The 20,260-nt window shown below is 36.0% G+C and overlaps 1 long non-coding RNA gene across 1 annotated transcript in view; it reads left to right on the top strand.

Annotated features, from left to right (window-relative positions):
- LOC118572920 overlaps positions 1-16,788 on the top strand; it is a 31,776-nt gene extending 14,988 nt beyond the window's left edge. The window contains exon 3 of the long non-coding RNA XR_004943566.1: positions 16,605-16,788. This is a non-coding gene — a long non-coding RNA (uncharacterized LOC118572920). The remainder of the gene's footprint in view (positions 1-16,604) is intronic.
- The last annotated feature ends 3,472 nt before the right edge of the window (positions 16,789-20,260 follow it).

The raw sequence follows: 20,260 nt of genomic DNA, 5'->3' as shown, positions 1-20,260 counted from the left end.
TATCTATTGATAAAGATATCTACTTGAAAATATTTTCAGACAAAAGGAATAGAATGTATAAGCACAATGTGCCTAAAGTGTGGGATTTGAGCAATTTAAAATTAGGTAAACTAAGTGTAACAGGAGGCCTGAATAGGTAAGTTTCTATATGAACTTTGATTTTTTTTTATTATAAGATAGGAAATGAATTGGGAGTTCTGTAGAGTGATGGTTTGGTTAGCAAACTTTTAAGAGAATTATGTTGGCCGCTGTGTCAAGAAAAGATTGTCAAGAGCTGTGCTTGGGAAGTAGGGAGTCCCTTTTTGTGACCTTTGAAATAATGCAGTGAGAAACAGTGGTGAGTTGGATAATCCTCTTTACAGTTTAAATGTTTGCTCAGTGGGGCTTTTTGAGCGATTTCACATAAAAGTTAAGTAGACTAAGTATGTATGTAACAGTGAAGGCTATTGTCCCAGAGGTAAATAAAGATGTTTTTACCAAACCAACAATGCTTCTCTGTCGGCAGAAGGAGCAAACATAGACAGTTATCAAAAATGTATGCCAAACAATGTCAAAGAGAGAAAGCAAAGTGTTAAAAGGAGACAGGACATTGGCACAAATCATTTTATATTGATGTTCTGAATTTTGTACTATTCCTTGAATTTTTCAGACCTACAGTCTGGGTGACATCTATATGGGACAAGACTAAGCCAGTGAGTGTTGGCCAAGTGGTCCTTTCAATCTGTAAAGAAGGAATAAAATCTGAGAAGTAGTAGAGAAAAACAGAATGTGTACATCCTAGCTTTTCTTACTTAAAGGTAGTATGAACTAAAAATGAGAAGCCAATATAATTTCTCTATTATAGTCTATGTACTTGATGTTGGTCAACTAACCCCTGGGCAACAAAAATTCTTGATTTTTTTTCTTATAAATATAAAACAAGATTTGCACAAGATCATTTTCTAGTTGTACAATGAAAAAAGCAATAGGCAGAGACCATGTCTCCACTGTGTGTTCTAGCCTGGGGCAACTCAAACTGTTTCAGTTAAGATCTAATCAGAGAGGCTGAAATGAAAACAATAAATATGAACTGATTTTTCTAACCAAAGAACATTATTACTGTGTGAGTGAAAGAAATAATACATTTTAGTACACATATATTTGACCTTTAAAAATACTTCATAAAAGAAAACTAAAAGATTTTCTGAGTTCAAAGGTAAAAATAGTTTAAATATAATTGAGAAACATTATTTTAAAATTTCCATGGTATGTATTCACTCTACTCAATTCTGTGTTATCTAAGGGCAGTTATATATACATATTTATTATACATTAAACACATTTTCCCTGTATTCCATCATCATCTCCTTTCCCACATGACCCCCCTTCCATTGTCCTCATTATTCCCATAGACAATGAGAAAAATTATTCTTGTAAATTGAGGATATTATGAAATTAAGATATCATTCTTCTAAGTTAAATGCTAAGATATTATTTTAAATTGTAAATACTATCCACAGTTATGACAGACACATAGTTATAAACACAGTTGTATAAACACTACACTGAAAAGAATGTGCACCTGCAATACTAACCATGTTAAAATAAATCCCCTGCAGGATGCAACGTGTATAGCTAGTATTGTCTTAAATAATTAAAATTAAACATAATTATATTGTGTATATTTTCTATAATTTTATATATATATGAATACACACACATATGCATACCAAGGAAAGATTTTGTCATGGTTGTTACACTTGGGTTATATAAGTAATCCATCAGAAATCAATTCCTAATTTCTTGCCTTGTCCTACATTTTCTGTAGACATTTCTGATACACACATACTACTTAAATTTAAGAATAGATATTGTGGTAGAGTGAGTGGGCAACTATTCAAACCCTGACAGAACAAATATTAATTAAAAAAAAAAAAAAACTTGTCCAGCAGTCAGACTTCAAGTACACAAATTTTCTCCTCATTTGATATGTATGCATTTTCACATTAAGATAAATCCATAAGATACCATAAAACACCTTGTTGCTTCTTATAACTCTGGAAGTAAAAATAAAAGATGATGTTATTAATTTTATTATAAAGCAAAACACTAAGCTGGAGCAAATATATCCATACTCCTGGTAATGAATATCTAAAATTTACTGCTAATTTTATGACAAAATGACTGCATACAGTTCTTATGGAGTTTTATTGTTGCTGTTTGTGGTTTGTGTTTGTTTTTTGTTTTTGCCTTTACCATGTAAGGGTCAAGGAATGTGGCACACTGGCTGGCTTAGAACTAACTATGCAGACCGGGCTGTTCTCAAACACACAAAGATCTTCCTATTTCTGTCCTCTGAGTGCTGGCATCAAAGGTGTGTGTCACCACACCCAGCTCCTAGGATGCTTCTTCTAGAAATCCTGTGATTAATTAACTTAGAATTTTTTGAGTCTGGCAGGTAACTAAATGGTTAATCCCTTTAGACATATTCAGGAGGTGTATATGGTTTTTATAAACTGACAGATGAATATTGTAGTTAGATAAAGCAAAGAAACATAATATAGAAGCCCATTGCTTTGGATTGTCTTTTTGTAAGCACATGTCTTTATGTTCTCGTGTAGAGTCTTGTTTTTTTTAACTTCCTAACACAAATATAGATTACTTATTAGGTGAACCGCCAATTGCTGGTTTCATAAGACTACCAAGTTCCAGCACCAATTAAATTTAAAGCATGAACAAAGGGAAACTCAAATTAATATTACAATGAGTGAAAGAATGAAAGATATAAAGAAAATTTGACTATGGTTAGCCGACGTACATGTGCAATTTTGTATGAAAAATAAACTTTGAAGCACACCTGTAGTTTACATTTGATTCTTTTCGTTATTGAAAATAGATTCTTCTCTCATACAATACATTCCACCCACAGTTTCCCTCCCCCTACTCCTCCCAGTTCCCCTTCATCTTCCCTTCTTCTCAGATCCACTCCCCCTACACTTCACTTCAGAAAAGAACCGGCCTCCAAGAGACAATAATCAAACATAACAAAGCAAGTTACAATAAGACAGGCAAAAGCCCTTATACTGAGGCTGGACAAGGGCAAATAATACAAGGTCTGAATCCCCGGAAAGTCTCATCCTATTTCCCTAAGATTTGGTCTCTATAGCAACTCCTTGACAATATCTGTAATACATTAGCTCTGTGAAATGAGGGTCTCCATGGAACCCATTTTCTCTGCAGAGCACCTTGAATGTACACATGCTTTGCAGTCTCCCTGCATAGTGTGGAAGGAAGTTCCTAATTCTAAACTTTAGCAGCTGACAAGGGTCAGAAAAATCATAACAGCTTCTGACTAATGACTCTATAAAATTCACAACTTCTGTTGAATTCCAAGAATTGTCATGATTCTTTTATGAAGTATTTTCTGTGTGCTAAGAAATCCCAGCAACAAAATACGCCAATGAATGATCAGAGCAAGGCAGATTAAGGTACGTTTTTTATTGCAAGCTCATAAAATGGACCTATATATGTCTGAAATGAAAGGACTGTCCATAGCTCTGGACATTTACCAGAAACTAGGCCACCAAATGTGTCTGAATTTGTCATAATCACTGATAATAGAAAATTTGTGAGAAAAATTCCCTGCTTCTTAAATCAGGCATAGTATACATAAAATAATTTCCAACATCCAAATGAAGTAAAGCAGAAAATAATTTTGTACAAATCAAAGGATTAAAGTTTGTTAAAAGTTAAAATCATCATAATTTTAGAAACATCTACAATTGTCTGATGCTGTTCTAACATACTCTGTCAGTCACATAAGAGAAATGTTTGAAGAAGTTGAATGAGTGAAAAAAAAGTATTCAAATGATTGAAAACATAAATGAGATGGATCTATATAGACCTTTTTTATTTATTTACATTCTTCACTTATTTTTTCCCACTAATGCCATGGTACAAGATTTGTGAATACTCAATGTAGTATTTGATTAAAGTCTCTTAGGGATGAAGAAAGTCAAATTTATCCAGTAAAGTTTATAATCTAAGAATATTTTCATTCAATATTATAGTGGTTAGATTCCTCAGAGTATTTTTCTAGTATTTCTAGGCTATTCTGTATTTCAACAAGGGTCATGAATACTCAAGAAAACATACATATCACCCTACTGCTTACAAGTCACCACTGCCTTGATACTATATTGTGGGGGAAAAATGTCCATTCTCCTTCAATGCTGCCACTGAAAATTGCATGAGGCCATGTAACATGTATCCAGAAACAATCTTCATACATGTTAGAGACTAATTATCTACCAGGGCAATCTTCTTGAAAATCACAGCAAATTTTCTCATTCTGATAGCCTCAATATACTATATTTTTCTGACATGGGAGATTAAAATGTTTTGGAAAGGAGGCACCTCACAATTTTGAGAAAGAGGTTTAATAGCTCTTTCCTTCCTTGGATATGCTGCCTAGCATGGAATACTTACATGTGCAAATCAAAGCATAGGTCAGTGCTTGTATCAGGTCACTTTTGAAATCTGTCAAGTGGCTTCATTTCTTGTCTTATGTCTTATAAACCCTTTCTTGTGATCCCTTCTTTATCTAAGGCAAGTCTCATACTCTGTGACATTGTCTTTGGTGTTGATCTGGAGCAGACACTGGCAATCCCCTACCTCACCCTTGTCTAGAATCCCATCCCCAGGGAACTACCTCTGTTAGTGTCTCTCATCCATATGCCACGAAAACCAATGAATTCCATTTACTGTACTGATTGGATTTTAGGATCCAAATTTAGGTTCACCTAGTAATTAACTCACTAAATTCATTTTAAGTTGCTAGAAAAATCTGTTTTTCCCCGAAGTTTAAAAGTTTGTTTTTGCCTATAAGTATCTCCTGTGGGAAATTGTACTACCTCCAATTATTCAGTATGTCCAAACTTCTTTCTCTTTGACCTCCTCTTGGTGAAAATATTCTACATAACAGACATTCACTTTCAATATAGTTATCCTCAAAATAAAATATCTTTGAAAATAGTTGTCTTAGTCGGTGTTCTACTGCTGTGAAGAGACACCATGACTTAGGCAACTCTGCTGTGGAATAACCCCTCTATATGCTGTTAATATGTTTGATTACCATTGGTTAATAAAGAAGTTGTTTTGGCCTATAGCAAGGCAGGATAGAACCAGTCAGGAAATCCAAGCAGAGGAACAGGGAGAAGAAGGGTGGAGTCTGTAGAAAATGCCAGCCAGCAGCCAGAGGAGCAAGATGTATTACAGCCAGGTCTTGGGGGAGATGGATTCCCAATTTTCTAAGGAAGCACCATATTGATTTCCAAAGTGGCTGTACAAGCTTGCATTCCTACCAGCAGTGGAGGAGAGTTCCCCTTGCTCCACATCCTCTCCACCATAAGCTGTCTTCTGTGTTTTTGATCTTAGCCACTCTGACAGGTATAAGGTGGTATCTCAGAGTCGTTTTGATTTGCATCTCCCAGATAATTAGGGATGTTGAGCAATTCCTTAAATGTCTTTCAGCCATTTGATATTCCTCTGTTGAGAATTCTCTGTTTAGTTCTATAGACCCAGGAATGCTCAATTATACCACAAGGGCATTTGCTCAGCTATGTTCATATCAGCATTGTTTGCAATAGCCAGAACCTGGAAACAACCTAGATGCCCTTCAACTGAAGAATGGATAAAGAAAATATGGTACATATACACAATGGAGTACTACTCAGCAGAGAAAAACAATGACATCATGAGGTTTACAGGCAAATGGATGGATCTAGAAAAAATCATCCTGAGTGAGGTAACCCAGACTCAGAAGGACAAACGTGGTATGTACTCATCATAGGAGGATACTAGATGTAAAACAAAGATGACCAGACTGCTATACAACTCAGGTAGGCTACCTAGAAAACAGGACCCTAGAAAAGACCCAAGGATCACCCAATGACAGAGAAATGGATGAGATCTACATGAACAACCTGGACGACAGTGGGAGTAATGCAGGGCAAGTTTTGAGGGAAAGAAAGCTTAGGGGAGCAGGAGATCCCAGCTGGATCAAGAAGAGAAAGGGAGAACAAGGAATAACAGACCATGATAAATGAAGACCACATGAGAACAGGAATAGGCAGAGTGCTGGAGAGGTCCCCTGAAATCCACAATGATACATCCTCTGTAGACTGCTGGCAATGATCAAGAGAAAGCCTGATCTGACCTAGTCTGGTGATCAGATGACCAAACACCCTAACAGTCAAGCTGGAACTCTCATCCAATAACTGATGGAAGTGGATACAGAGATCCTCAGCCAGGCCCCAGGTGGAGCTCCAGGTGTCCAACTGTCGAGAAAGAGGAAGGTCTGCAAGAGTGTGAATTGTTGAGCCCAAGATTGGAAAAAGCACAGGGACAAATAGCCAAATGAATGGAAGCACATGAATTATGAACCAAAGGCTGTGGAGCCCCCAGCTGGATCAGGCCCTCTGGATAAGTGAGACAATTGAATAGCTTGAACTGTTTGGGGGGCATCCAGGCTGTGGGACCAGGACCTGTCCTTAGTGCATGAGCTGGCTGTTTGGAACCTTGGGCTTATACAGGGACACTTTGCTCAGCCTGGAATGAAGGGACTGGACCTGCCTGTACTGAATCCACCAGGTTTAAATGAATCCCCAGGGGAGTATTGGCCCTGGAGCTGATGGGAATGGAGGGGAGGAGGGGGAAAGTTAGGGGTGGGTGCGGGAGGGGAAGGACAAAGGAACCCATGGCTGATGTGTAAAATTAAAACACAAATATAATTTTTTAAAAAAGATGTATTACAGCCATGAGGTCAAGTGGCAAAATACAGATTAGTAGAAATAGGTTAATTTAAGTTGTAAGAGCTAGTTAGTAATAAGCCTGAACAATAGGCCAAACATTTTGCAATTAATATTAGGATTCTGAGTGATTATTTTCAAAGTGGCTACAGGACCAGGTGGGACAGAAATGCCTCCATTTACTTAACTCTTACAAAGGGAAACATTTAATTGGGGCTTAATTACAGTTCAAAAGTTAGCCCATTGTCTTCATGGCCAGGATGCAGGCAAACTTGATGCTGGAGAAGTAGTTGAATTTTTATACCCAGATCCTGAAACAACAGGAAGACAGAGACACTGGGCTTGGGGTGGGTATTCCGAACCTTCAAAAGCACACCAGTGATAAATTTAATCCAACAAAGCTACATCTCCTCCTAATACTTCCAAATAGTGCCAATTCCTAGTGATCAAGTATTCAAATCTATGTGCCTATGGAGGCCATTCTTTCTCAAACTACCACAATTGTGTTTTGTGTTTACTTGAGAGATAAAATACAGGAGAACAATTAATCTAGAAGATAAAGTTAGTCAGAAAATATATGATGGTCTTGTGGGAAAGGAAACTAACTGATTTAAAAAGATAATTAAAACCATTCTATGTGTGGCCCCTTAACAAGGGAAGAAAGAAAAGAATGAGATCAGAGACAAAGAGCAGGAATCCTTTCAAATTGTAAAGGAGTGGTACAGAGATTGTTTTCCATCTGAAGGATGTGCAAACGCCTATGAACGTTTGGCAAATATAATAGCAGGTATTCAAAATAAGACTTTTTGCCTCCAGCATAAAGTAAGTGAATTCAACAGATCCCTTACTGTTCTGTATTTAAAAGTCAGTTTGTAGAGAACTTTCAGTTAAAATCTTAGGTGCATAATTGGTTTTTCTTTTAGACAAAACATTCAAGTGTTCATGGATTAAGCATTACTGACAGTTCTGATAGGCATCCAATGGAAGATTTTAAAAATACATTTGAACAGCATTATGGACGAGTATTTGCTACAATACAGCATTTATAATGACTCAAAATCCAAGCAAGTTCCCAGCTAGAGAAATTAGGTCAGTATGCCTTGGCGTTGATATTTTTGCCCTATAATTTAAAGAACCAAATAAGTTGTGAAAGTCTCAATATCTTGCTGAGGATGAATAGAAATAAATGTGCACACTTGATTTATTAATTCAGAGCTCAGAGCAGTTAAAAATCATTATATTAAATTTAAAAATGTATCTACTGATTCATATACATGTAGCAAAACTGGAGAAAAATGAAAATTTATAGGGGCAGCAAATAAATATTTTAATAAAAATTTTTTAAATGTAATTGTAGAAGTCCTTAGTGTCTCCAAGTTCCAGTATAAAATAGGTTCAGAAGATGACAACTCTTAAAAAAAAAAATTCACAATCAGATGGCAGTGAGATTGAAAATGAAAATAGAAGAAATCAGTGAGTAGAAACTACCTTTTTAGTTGAATTCAAACTAGGCAGACAAGCAAAATTACAGAAGTCATTTAAAGCTTGGGAAAAAAATCACAATTCCAGACGGACAATGAGAACAGAAATCAAGTACTCTAGATGGGCTCAGAGCAAAGAAAGGGCTAGTTGTCCCCTAGAAACCATAACTAAGGCCCACAGGGAATCAGAATGCACACAGATACAATTTCAATCAATCCACTTACTGTATTCTATGCACTTCTTTTTTCAAACAATCATATCTCCTTCCACATAATTAAAACAAAGAACTAGCCTGGTAAATTTTAAATCTCTTAGGTCAATCAGAAGTTGCTTTTCAATGCCTTTATGACAATACTAAATATTTAAATTTAGAATACCCAGTCTACAATAGCAATAACAAGCTGGGTATATATGAAATCTCTGAGTGGTTTTGGGAAAGTTATTTTACTTCTCTGTCTTTTTATCGCTGCAACTAAAAAGAGATATAAGTCCTTCTTGCCTGGAAGATTTTTGTGTCTGGTCCTATTAAAATCGATTAGATGTGCCAACAGCTCTGAAAGAGAGTGTGACTAACTGGGAACTCATTTTTAATGATGTTTTCCACAAGAAATTTCAATCATAAAGGCTATCAATGAACTGACTCTATTTTCATTTATTTACATTTAATTTATTCATCTCAAATGCAGGAATGCTTTTAAAATGATCAAACAACTAAATCATTTGATGGGTTTAATTTCAATCACTTGAAGTTGACATCGTTTTGATGATTTTTCTTTTTTCTTCCTAGTGTAGTTCATAGACATTAGGAAGTCTATATCATAAATTAGTGAAAGGTTTTAAAAAGCTGATAGAATAACATACAGACACCATGAAGTAAATGACCAAGTAGGAGTTGAAATGTGAATATGGGATCACACATACACACACACACACACACACACACACACACACACACACACACACACACACACCAGGCACAGCCAATGCTCTGTGGGAGCATCAGTACTGGGTACTGGGTACACATACCACCTGATGAAAAACAAGTCATCAGGTTCCCTGCTATGCTTGTGAAGCACATGATGGAAAATACCAGCCCACACAGATCCAAACTAGGATTCATCAGTTGTTGGCTCACCACACGTAAAAAATGTCTATGAATATTAAAAGATATTGAATTATTTAGATGCTACAAATTCACATGTGAATTTCTCCTTTCATACATTTTGTGTTTCTTTCCCTTCACTTATGAGACTATAAGGAAGAAGAGAAAGAGCATGCTGCTCTGTTTGTAAAGCACTGTTTCCTTTAGGAGGGAAAGAAGGGTCTAAAGTTGTTTCAAGGTTGCTGTTTATCAAAAGATTTTGTAGGTTTGTTCTTAGCCAATAGTACTCTCTTGCTTTATGCACCTGTGGTATGCGGCATTGGTGTTTAGAATGTGAAACCACCATGAAGACTTTAATGAAAAGATAAGGAAAATAGAACACAGTTGCTCCCTGTACCTCACAAACTCTGTTTTCCTTATCTTTGAAATAAGAAGCTATGACTCTCAAAGGCTCTTGTAGAGATTAACTAGAAACATGTACCTTGCAGTACCAATAAATCCTCAAAAAACTTACTGCTATTATTTCTTATTAAGTTTAAAGGACAACAAAGCTGAGGACAATACCCTTGATAGTCACAGTAAATAGTAATCTGCAAGCCACATGAAACATGCTTCCACATTTCATAAGAGAAGAAAAAGTAAGAAACCAAATCACTGATACCTCTTAAAACAGTATTCCGTTTCTTCTTCTTAAAAGTAATGACAAAGCAGGCGTGAAAGTCAAAGTAGCTAGGATAAGAAACGTCACAGCGGCCTCCATGGAGAGCCCACCTGTGAAGCTCAGGGGTGTTCTTTAGAACAATTTTCTGCCCAACAACATGAGACTCCTCAGCCTAATGAAAAAAGCAGATGCTCTTGTTATCAAACAAGTCTGTCTGGGGGTTGTTCTCACACATCTGAGAATTTGCATCTCAATCTTTCAAACACCCCGGTATTTGGAGGGAGTTCTTTCAGGTTTTGAATGTGTATATTTCCAACAAGATCTGGAGCCATAACTCACTCCAACTACCCCTAAATGAGCACTTAATGTGGAGATTTGTACACATACCATTAAGTTACCGGGAGAAACAAACAAAAACAAAAAAAAACGTGTTTCACATGCAGCGACTATTCTTAGCCGTATGTGGTGTTCTTGTTTAGCCAGATTATTTTGCTGGTAACTGTGTTGCCTAGGCTTTATTTTCCCTCCTGGGTGTTCTTGCCTCAGTATACTTCACAGCAGAATTCTTCACACTGTTCATTTAACATGTTCTATCTTTCAAAGTAAACAAAGGAATACTGATTTTTGCCAGCCCTGGGTGACTCATCTTTTGTAATTTGTCATGCCAGATTTCATCAGCTACTTTATACTGGTTTGGTGGAAAATCACAACAAAATGCAATTGATTTAGCACCGAACAATTTATCACAACATGACATGTCCTAAATTATGAAGTTCCAGCATCAACAGTGAGAAAGGCACCCTGTTACTCAAGAAACACATAACAAAAGAAAGTATAAACTCTAATATTCAGAGTTCTCAATTATGTTGAAACTTTTGTTCATTTTGATAAAAACCGATATGCTTTAGTATAACCTCCCTGATTATATGACATAGACATATAATACATGTGTGTAATATATATGGTAATATGTGTATATATAATTTTTACAAACCTAAAAATTATTGTGCAATATTTAACTATGTAAAGATGTGTTACATTTGCTTATGCTGTGAAATATCACTTTAACTGTGTAAAGGTGCATTATTTGTTCATGCTGCATTTGTTTAATGATGTAAGAATGTGTGTTTTATTGTGTTAAAATGTGTTGCATTTGTTTTAACATGCCTGCCTAAGGCACCTGATTGGTCTAATTAAAAAGTTGAATGGCCAATACCTAGGCAGGACTGGTGGGCAGAGAGAATAAATTGGAGGAAGAATCTAGGCTCAGGAGAAGAATAAGAGAAGAAAAGGGAGGAGAAGAGAATGAGGAGAAAAAGAGGGACAAGCCCAGGACAAGAAGCCAGGCAGCCACCAGCCAACCAGACACAGGAAGCAGTGAAAGTAAGATACACAGTGAAAGAAAAATAAAAAGTCCTGAGGCAAAAGGTAGAAAGAAGAAACAGGTTAATTTAAGTTAAAAGATGTAGCCAGAAACAAGCCTAAGGAAAGCTGAGCATTCCTAACTAATAAGAAGTTTTCGTGTCATGACTTGGGAGATGATTGGTGGCCTAGTACAATAAGTCAAATAATTAAGGGGTAATACATCAAGTGCAGTGCACTCTAAAGTTTATATACCGTGATATTCCTCACTTTCAATTCAGTCATTTAGCACCTGTTAATTATGACATAGAGCTTCTAAGTTCATATGAATAAAATTTCAGAATGCTTCCAAGACCAGCAAATCATCAAGAGGAGTAGATAGACTCATTAGGGAAAAACCAGTGATTGCGGTGTGAAATGAAGCATGATTTTGACTGTTTTTCTGTGCAACAAGTTTCTTCCTTGGAAGTCTGCCAGCATACGATTTTTTTAAAGATATCTCTCTCATTGGAATTTACTTAAATCCCATTTGTCATTTACTTTATATATTATGGATAGTAATAAAATGAAAAGTTTAATCCATATATAAAAGCTATTTTTACTATGTATGTAACTTATTTAGATAGCTGTATTTCTAACATGTGAATATTTAACCATAATCAAAGAAGTTATGTATGTTTGTTATTATATATAAAATCTTACTAAAAATGAAATTATGACTTATAACAATTGGGAATAACTTTATTTTCTCTCCTCTTCCTTCCTCCCTCTTTCCTTCCCATCATTATTCTCTTCCTCTCTCCCTTTCTTTCATTCCTCCATCCATCTCTCTTCTCTCTATCTTTTTTTTTAATTTCTTTCTCTGTTTTGGGGATCAGTCCTAGCCCCTAGGCAAATAATCTACAATTATACAAGTTATAGGTTATTTATTCAGCACATCATAAGCACTAATATCTACACAATGTTCCATCAATTTCTCAGAATTTTCACAGTAACAGTGGGAACGCAATGAATGTTTATTATAATGTTGAGAAAATTAAAGTACTGATGCTCATGATTCATACAGAAGGGCAAATAATCTAAATATTATGATTATGTATAGTAAATATCAACCATGATGTCTTAGTCAGTGTTCAATTGCTGTGAAGCAAAAACACAACTACAACAATTCTTAAAAAGGAAAACATTTAAATGGGGCTTGCTTGCAGTTTGAAATATTTAGTCCATTGTCATCATGGTGTGAAACATGGTGGCACTCAGACAGAAACGGTGCTGGAGATGGAGCTGAGAGATCTATATCTGGATCCTTAGGCAGCAGGATAAAAGAGCCACTGGGCTTGGGTTGGGCTCTTGAGACCTCAAAGCCAACCCGATTGACACGCTTCCTCCAACAAGGCCACATCTTCTAATTCTTTCAAATAATCCCTGTCACTCCTTATCAGGACCATTCTTATTCAAACAATCTTATTTCACTCCCTGACCCCTGTAGACTTATAACCATATCATAATGCAAAAAATGCATTCAGTCTAACTTCAAAAGTCCCTATAATATATCAGAATCTCAACTATGTTTAAAAGCCCAAAGTTCAAAGTCTTTTAACTGTAACCAACTGTCCAATTGTAAATTCAAAATCAAAAAGTAGATTGCATATTTCCAACATACAATGTCATAGAATATGTATTACCATTCCAAATTGAGGAAAGGGAGCATAGTGAGGAAATGCTGGACCAAAATAAGAACAAAAACCAGCTGAGCAAACATCAAACTCTGAACTCCATGTCTGGTGTCAAAATGCTCTTCAGATCTCCAACTCCTTTCAGCTTTGTTGACTTCAACACACTTCTCTTCCCTGGACTGATTCTACACTATATTAGCAGCTCTCCTTGGCAGATATCTCATGAATTTGGCATCTCTAACACCACCAAAATCCATGCTTCACCTTCACAACTTCACACAATGGCCTTTCTGAGCCTCCATCCAATGATATCTCTGCTCTACACCTGCCTGCCCTCATTGGCTTTCCTGAGCCCCAGAGGGAGATTATACAACCTCTTTCTTGTATCCTTGATGCTAAAGCCAGAAACCACGTGACCAAAGCTGCCAAGTTCTGCTGCTTGCTGGGCTTGGAACATGGGCCTCTCTTTCAAATATATTTTTACCTGCTTTCTGTTTCTGATGGTTTTATTTACTGTTGGGGCTTTTGTTTAACTCCTTTCATAAGTTGGACCTGGTGGGGTCTTGCCCTGAGGTCACCACTTCCTTTATTCCATTTAGCATCAGGCTTTCTTTAAAGTTTTTGTGTCTTTGAATGGGACCCTAGGAAAGACCCAGGGATCACCCAATGACAGAGAAATAGACGAGGTCTACATGAACAACCTGGATGACAGTGGGAGTAATGAAGGGCAAGGTTCAAGGGCAATTATGTTTTTAAATATATCTTCATCTGAAACTGTACTGTTCAAAAATTAACTCCAAAACTATTCTAAAGTTTCAGCACTTATTACTTTGAGAAAACCATTGTAAACTGATCATGCTAAGGAAATGAAAAAATACAATGATCACCACCATGCAATTTCCTTTAAAGTAAAATCATTTTCAACATGGAAACTTAAAATAGTTGTCATCCTCACAATACTTCAGGGAAAAATAATTGTGACATGGTAGTATGTCATACTTTCTTTTACCCAAATAGTTTGTTACAGTTAGATAAAAGCAAAGGAATTCCGGAATACTAATGTCAAGTAGGTAAACCATAGATAATGCTAATGTAGCAAATGTTTCTGAAAGTTAGAAAAAAGGGATTTTAAAATTTTTTAAATAAATAAATTAAGTTTGAGGAGACAAATGTGTTTAACCTGATTTATACATCATGCATTGCATTTATGTTTCAAAACATTAAATTGAACTCTATACATTAATCTGTAATTATTATACTTCAGGTTTTAATTTTAAAAATCAAACGGGTATATGGTAATTAATAAATTTTAAAATAGATGTAGCAATTCGATCACAAATAAGTTGTAAGTTGGAAAAAAACTATTATTTTTACTTCATTTATGTGTGTATTCAGGTGCTAGATACATATATATCTGGTAAATGCGTACATGATGTTTATATATGTGAAATCAAGGGATCACTGTATGCCTTTGTTCCTCAGGAGTAGTCTATCTTGATTGTATGACATAAGGTCTATCAATGAGACCTGAAGCTAGCCTCTTAGACTAAACTAAATGACCAGGAAGACACAAGGAATGAATTTATCTCTACCTTCCCAGCCCTTAGATTACAAGTACACACAACTAGGCTCAGATTATACATGAGGGTTGAGGATAAAAGTCAAGTCTTCATGTTGCACATAAAATAGTTTATCCGTACATTGAAAGCCTAACATCCTTAAATAGATGAAAACAAAAACCCATCCCTAAAATGTTAACACATCCATTGATTGGTCAACTTGTAGTGATCAACATTCTCATGAATCTACCCAAAGAAAGCATGAGGCAACCCAGAAATCAGTGATTATTAACTAATGATACATATATAAATTTAATTTCTTCTGTAAAATCAAGATATCAAAGCTTGTCATTCCCAGCCTTGTTTATTTGCCTTCATCCTCACTGCATCAGAGAAATACATTTCTACCACTACTATCCTAGCTTTATTTGTATTTGGTGTGATTAAAAACACCCTGACAAAAAGACAACTGAGAAAAGAAGGTATTTTAGCTCACAGTTCCAGGCTACATTCCATTATTGTGGGTGGGTCGGTCACAGCAACAGGAGCTTAAGAGAGCGAGTGACATCACATCCACAGTTGAGAGTTGGTAAAAGTGAATGTAAGTATGCCAAGCACTCAGCTTGCTTTCTCCCCTCCTGTGCAACCCAAGACCTAAGCCCAAAGAATGATACAACATGTATAAGCTGGGTCTTCCCCCTTTAATTAATGTACTTAAGATAATATATCTCATAGACATGCCCAAAAGCCAACCTGATCTAGATGATTCCTCATTGAGACATCCTTTCCACGTGATTCTGGGTTGTGTCAAGTTGACATAACAAATCATCAATATTATTCTTTTTATTATTTGGAAAAATCCTATTGAACAATTTGATTCGCCTCCTTCTATTATCATCCTCTCTGCATCTCATTTTCTTAGTCTGGTATGGTGGAACAGTTGAAACACTAAGTCTCACTTAATGGTAAATACTTTAGACAACTAGACTGTTGTAACTTGACATGAGTTCCAAGCTCTGTTTGAGAACACGCCTGAAGTGTCATCTGGGGCAGCTTACTGAGACTTGATTAATTTAAGTTGCTTGTCAGTAAACAGGAGTAATCATATTTGTTTGAATTGGTTGTTATATATATATCCAATGAATTATTTTAGAAAAACTACTTCAGAGCATGAAATAATAATATCTTCTAGATAATACAGTAAAAACTAAATAGCTCTAACATTTGTGTTAACCAAGACCACAGAATACATGCATATGAAGCATTGGAAGCTTTGTTTAGCATTTTGTCAATCAACTAGCCAAAGAATGCCTTCCAAGATATATTCAAAGCAGAAAGTATTACTGCCATTGTATCCAGGATACCCATTTATCATGTGCCAATGACAAATGTTTCATTATTTGTTTGGTTTGAGGGTGTGTTAATTGTCATGCTTGTTTGTTTGTTTTTGTTTGTTTGTTTCAGATAGTTTCCCTATATAGCTGCAACTGATCTCAAATTTAGTAATCCTGACTCAAGCTTCTTAGTTCTAATATATCAGGGCACTTCCACCAACCCAACTTAACAAGAATATTTTAAAAATGTTTGACTCATACAGAAGTTACTTTCCTCTTCAATTACCAGTGTTTCTACAATATTTGTTGTATGACTTATGTAATAAGTCCTATACTGAAAGAATTTCCTCTCACTGCCTATTCAACTTCATGCTATTTAGTTTCTTTAGTAGACAAGGTTGATCAGTATTGACATTTAACTTAAAAACTTTTTGTTTCAAACTCTCTTGCTTTGAATATGGAGGCAAGACACATTAAAGTTACAGTGACTTGATACTAAATATATCTGGTCTGTGATCAAGTACTCACCACAGCTACCCACTTCCCATTTCCAAGAGATTCTTACTTCTGCCAAAAATTCCAAATACTATTGCTTTTAAAGGTATCAAAGTAACATTTCTGGTATTTTTTTGGTCCTCAGGTTCCAGCTTCTGCAGCCAAAGATGTAACGTAAAGCCAGAGGAGCTGCTGATGTTGAAGGCAAGCATCTATTCATTCAGACCTTCACAATTACTTACCAAATGTTCACTATGTGTGTTACTTGATGCATCGAATGTTGAATAAAATTGCTAAGTTCTCCAATCAAAAAGACATTAGGCTCTGCTATGGTGATCTAGACAATGAAAAATTATCTATGTCATAAAATATTCTAATATATTGCTGCAGAACAAAGTGCATTGTATCTGAGACAAAAAGACAATTGAGACAATTTTATTCATGGATCCAGCAAAAGCTACTCAGAGGAATTACGCTTAGGCTTAAAATCAGTATAAATCTGTCTAGTAACTGTCAAATGAACACATTGTGTTTTTGTTTTTGTTTTTGTTGTGTGTGTGTGTGTGTGTGTGTGTGTGTGTGTGTGTGTGTGTGAGAGAGAGAGAGAGAGAGAGAGAGAGAGAGAGAGAGAGCATACAGATGTTCATGTGTCTGTGACAGAGTCTGAGAAACAGGGGAGACAGGAAAAACTCATGCAAAAGTTAATGTTACAGCAAGAAGAAAGAATCAAAAGAAGGCTAAAAGAAATCTTTTCAGTGAAAACCTATATCAAGGGAACATATTCTCTCTCTCTCTCTCTCTCTCTCTCTATATATATATATATATATATATATATATATATATATATATATATATCATGTGTGTCTATGTGTATGGAGAGAGTGAATGAGAGAAGGGGAAGAAAGACATATACAAATATACAAAATGCTAATATTTAATAGGAATATTTTAAACAGTTGAATTACATGTTCTGGAAAAGGAAAGACAAAATTATTAAGAAATTCATCCAGAGAAATGACAAGCAAATTAAGCAATGAAGATTCACATGAATGATTACCACTATTTGATGAATAATATACATGCATTTTAATAGATTATAATTTTAAAGCTTGATGAATTAAAATTATATAGACTATATACAACCATGATATAATTGGAGAAAATTAAGAGAACAAGACACAATGGAGAACACTAAAATTATCCTAGCATTTATTTTAATTAGTTCCATTAATTTCAATAAATAACTTACATTTTTGAAGGTTAATAATATTTGCCAAAATAGAAATGAGCATAATATAGAAAGCACAAATAGTAAATTGTTGAATATTAATAAAGCTTGAATAAAGACAATTAAATAACAAAAGTTAATGTTTAATCAAATCAATAAGCACAAAGTCTGTTTTTAAAGAGCCACATACTGCTGCTTATTCAGTGAGTGCCACCCATTTATGTGGCAAAAAAAAAGTGATTAGAATAACTCAGTGTTTTAATCAAGAAAGTCCCCTAGATATATACGACAAAGTGGGTGTCTGGTTCAGAGTAAGAAACGGAATTACATTATTTTAAAATAACAGTGGTAATTTTAATCAAGATTTTTGCCTAAATTTGTGAGCTAAGTGAGTAACTGATTACATAATAATCAAAAAACCAATCTTGTTAGATGGTGATACCCAAATTTTCTTATGTCTAAAAATAGTCATTTAAGATTTCTTTCTAATTAGATCCACATATATTAATGAAAAAAAGGACAGGTGTTTTCTTTCAAAGTAATTCTTACCAATAGAATTTAGTAACACAAATGTGGTTGCTGCCCCAATATAAACCTAAAAATGATACATTAATGCTTTAAAGCAGTGTTTAATCAGTAAGCATGCAAATACTTCAGAGTAATTGAACATTTGGTTAGTCACACATTGGTTTATAATTGCTTTTTCCCTGAAAGTCAATCATTTATTGAAAATTCAATATATGCCCAATGCTATAGGATTATCTTTCTGTATGCTCTGATAAATAAAACACTGATTGGCCAGTAGCCAGGCAGAAAGTATAGGCAGGGTAAGCAGACAAGGAAAATTCTGGGAAGAGGAAGACCTGAGTCATGAGTCACCAGCTAGACACAAAGGAAGCAAGATGGTAAGGCAGAACTGGGAAAAGAATTATGGGTTAATTTAAGTGTAAGAGCTAGTCAGTAATAAGCCTGAGCTAATAGCCAAGCAGTTACAATTAATATAAGCCTCTGTGTGTTTACGTGGCAGATATGAGTGGGAGAGATTTGTCCTGACTGCTGGCAGGCCAGGACACAGGAAAATTCCAATTAAAATGGCTGCCTGATGCAGGGCAAGAGTTTCCACCTAAAACCTGAGAAAGCTTTAAAAAAAAGATTCTAAAATGGAGCTGAAGGAACATCCTAGTGTGTCTCCAAGGCCAGCTGCAGCCTGAAGGCTTGAGCTACTTTATGGCTGGTTCACAGTGTGTGGGCTTAACCTGCAACAAGGCAGATTCCCACTGCACTACACAGAGACATCTCAAAGCCACACAGCAGGCTGTGTGGTTAATTTAGCTTTTGCTGGTACAAAGGAGGAGGAGGAGGAGGAGGAGGAGGAGGAGGAGGAGGAGGAGGAGGAGGAGGAGGAGGAGGAGAATTCTGGGCTACATGCTGTTGAATGGAGTATATATAGATCCACTGCCTCCCAGAGTCAAGCAGACAGCTTGATTCTCAGAGCTGGCAGTGAATTACCCCTGCTATGTTGGAAAGCGGAAGAGGGCAGAGTCAACAGCCAAGGCTGTCGGTTCTGTTCTACCCACTCTGCAGTTTAAAGCAATAGATTCATAATAAAACAGATGCAGATGAAATAAACCTCTAAATGGTTTACAATGTGTATAAAAATATACATAGGCTTGGAAGAGAGAGGAAAAGGACATAGACACTTACATAAAGAGACAGTTTTGCCAGGCGGCGGTGGTGGTGGTGGCGGCGGCGGCGGTGGCGGCGGCTGCGCACGCCTTTAATCCCAGCCCTTGGGAGGCAGAGCCAGGCGGATCTCTGAGTTCAAGGCCAGCCTGGGCTACAGAGTAAGATCCAGGAAAGGAGCAAAGCTACACAGAGAAACCCTGTCTCAAAAAAACAAACAAACAAACAAACAAACAAACAAAAAAATAGTTTTAAAAACTAATCTCTTTAAAGAGACAGTGAAAGTAATATAAAAAATAAGCCATGTAAAGATGGAAATCACACAGAGAATCTGGATTATATTTTTGGGGGGATTTTTAACTACAGAGAGTTGATTGTAAAAACTGCTGAGTTAAATCAATATGTATATTTTAAAGTTATCTTGGTTTCAAAATTTATGTCTAAAAATATGTTGCTTCGGAAAAGAGGTTCTGCTTTTGTTTCCTCATGAGAACCTTTGTGTAGCTGGAGTTTTCTATGCCCTGCTCTGTTTGCAGTCACTCAGATCCAAGTAAACCACAGAGGTTTATATTAATTATAACTGCATGGCCATGGCTCAAACCTTTTGCTAGCTAGCTCTTATGTCTTAAATTACCCCATAACTATTAATCTATGTATCGTCACATGTTCTGTGGCTTTACCAGCATCCCATTACATGTTGCTCCTTGGGTGGTTTGCTGCCATTCACCCCCCCTTCTTCCTGTCTCTTTTTGAATTTCCCATCTGCCTCTAAGATTCCTTGCCATAGGACAAACAGCTTTATTTATCAACCAATCAAAACAACACATGTTTTCAGTGTACAGAAAGACATTCCCCCATCACCTATGGATTGCTTCCAGGATAATATGACT

This window comes from Onychomys torridus, chromosome 23 (genome assembly GCF_903995425.1).
Source record: "Onychomys torridus chromosome 23, mOncTor1.1, whole genome shotgun sequence".
NCBI lineage: Eukaryota > Metazoa > Chordata > Mammalia > Rodentia > Cricetidae > Onychomys > Onychomys torridus.
Note: the sequence above shows the minus strand (reverse complement) of the source record. Positions and strands in the feature narration are given on the sequence as shown.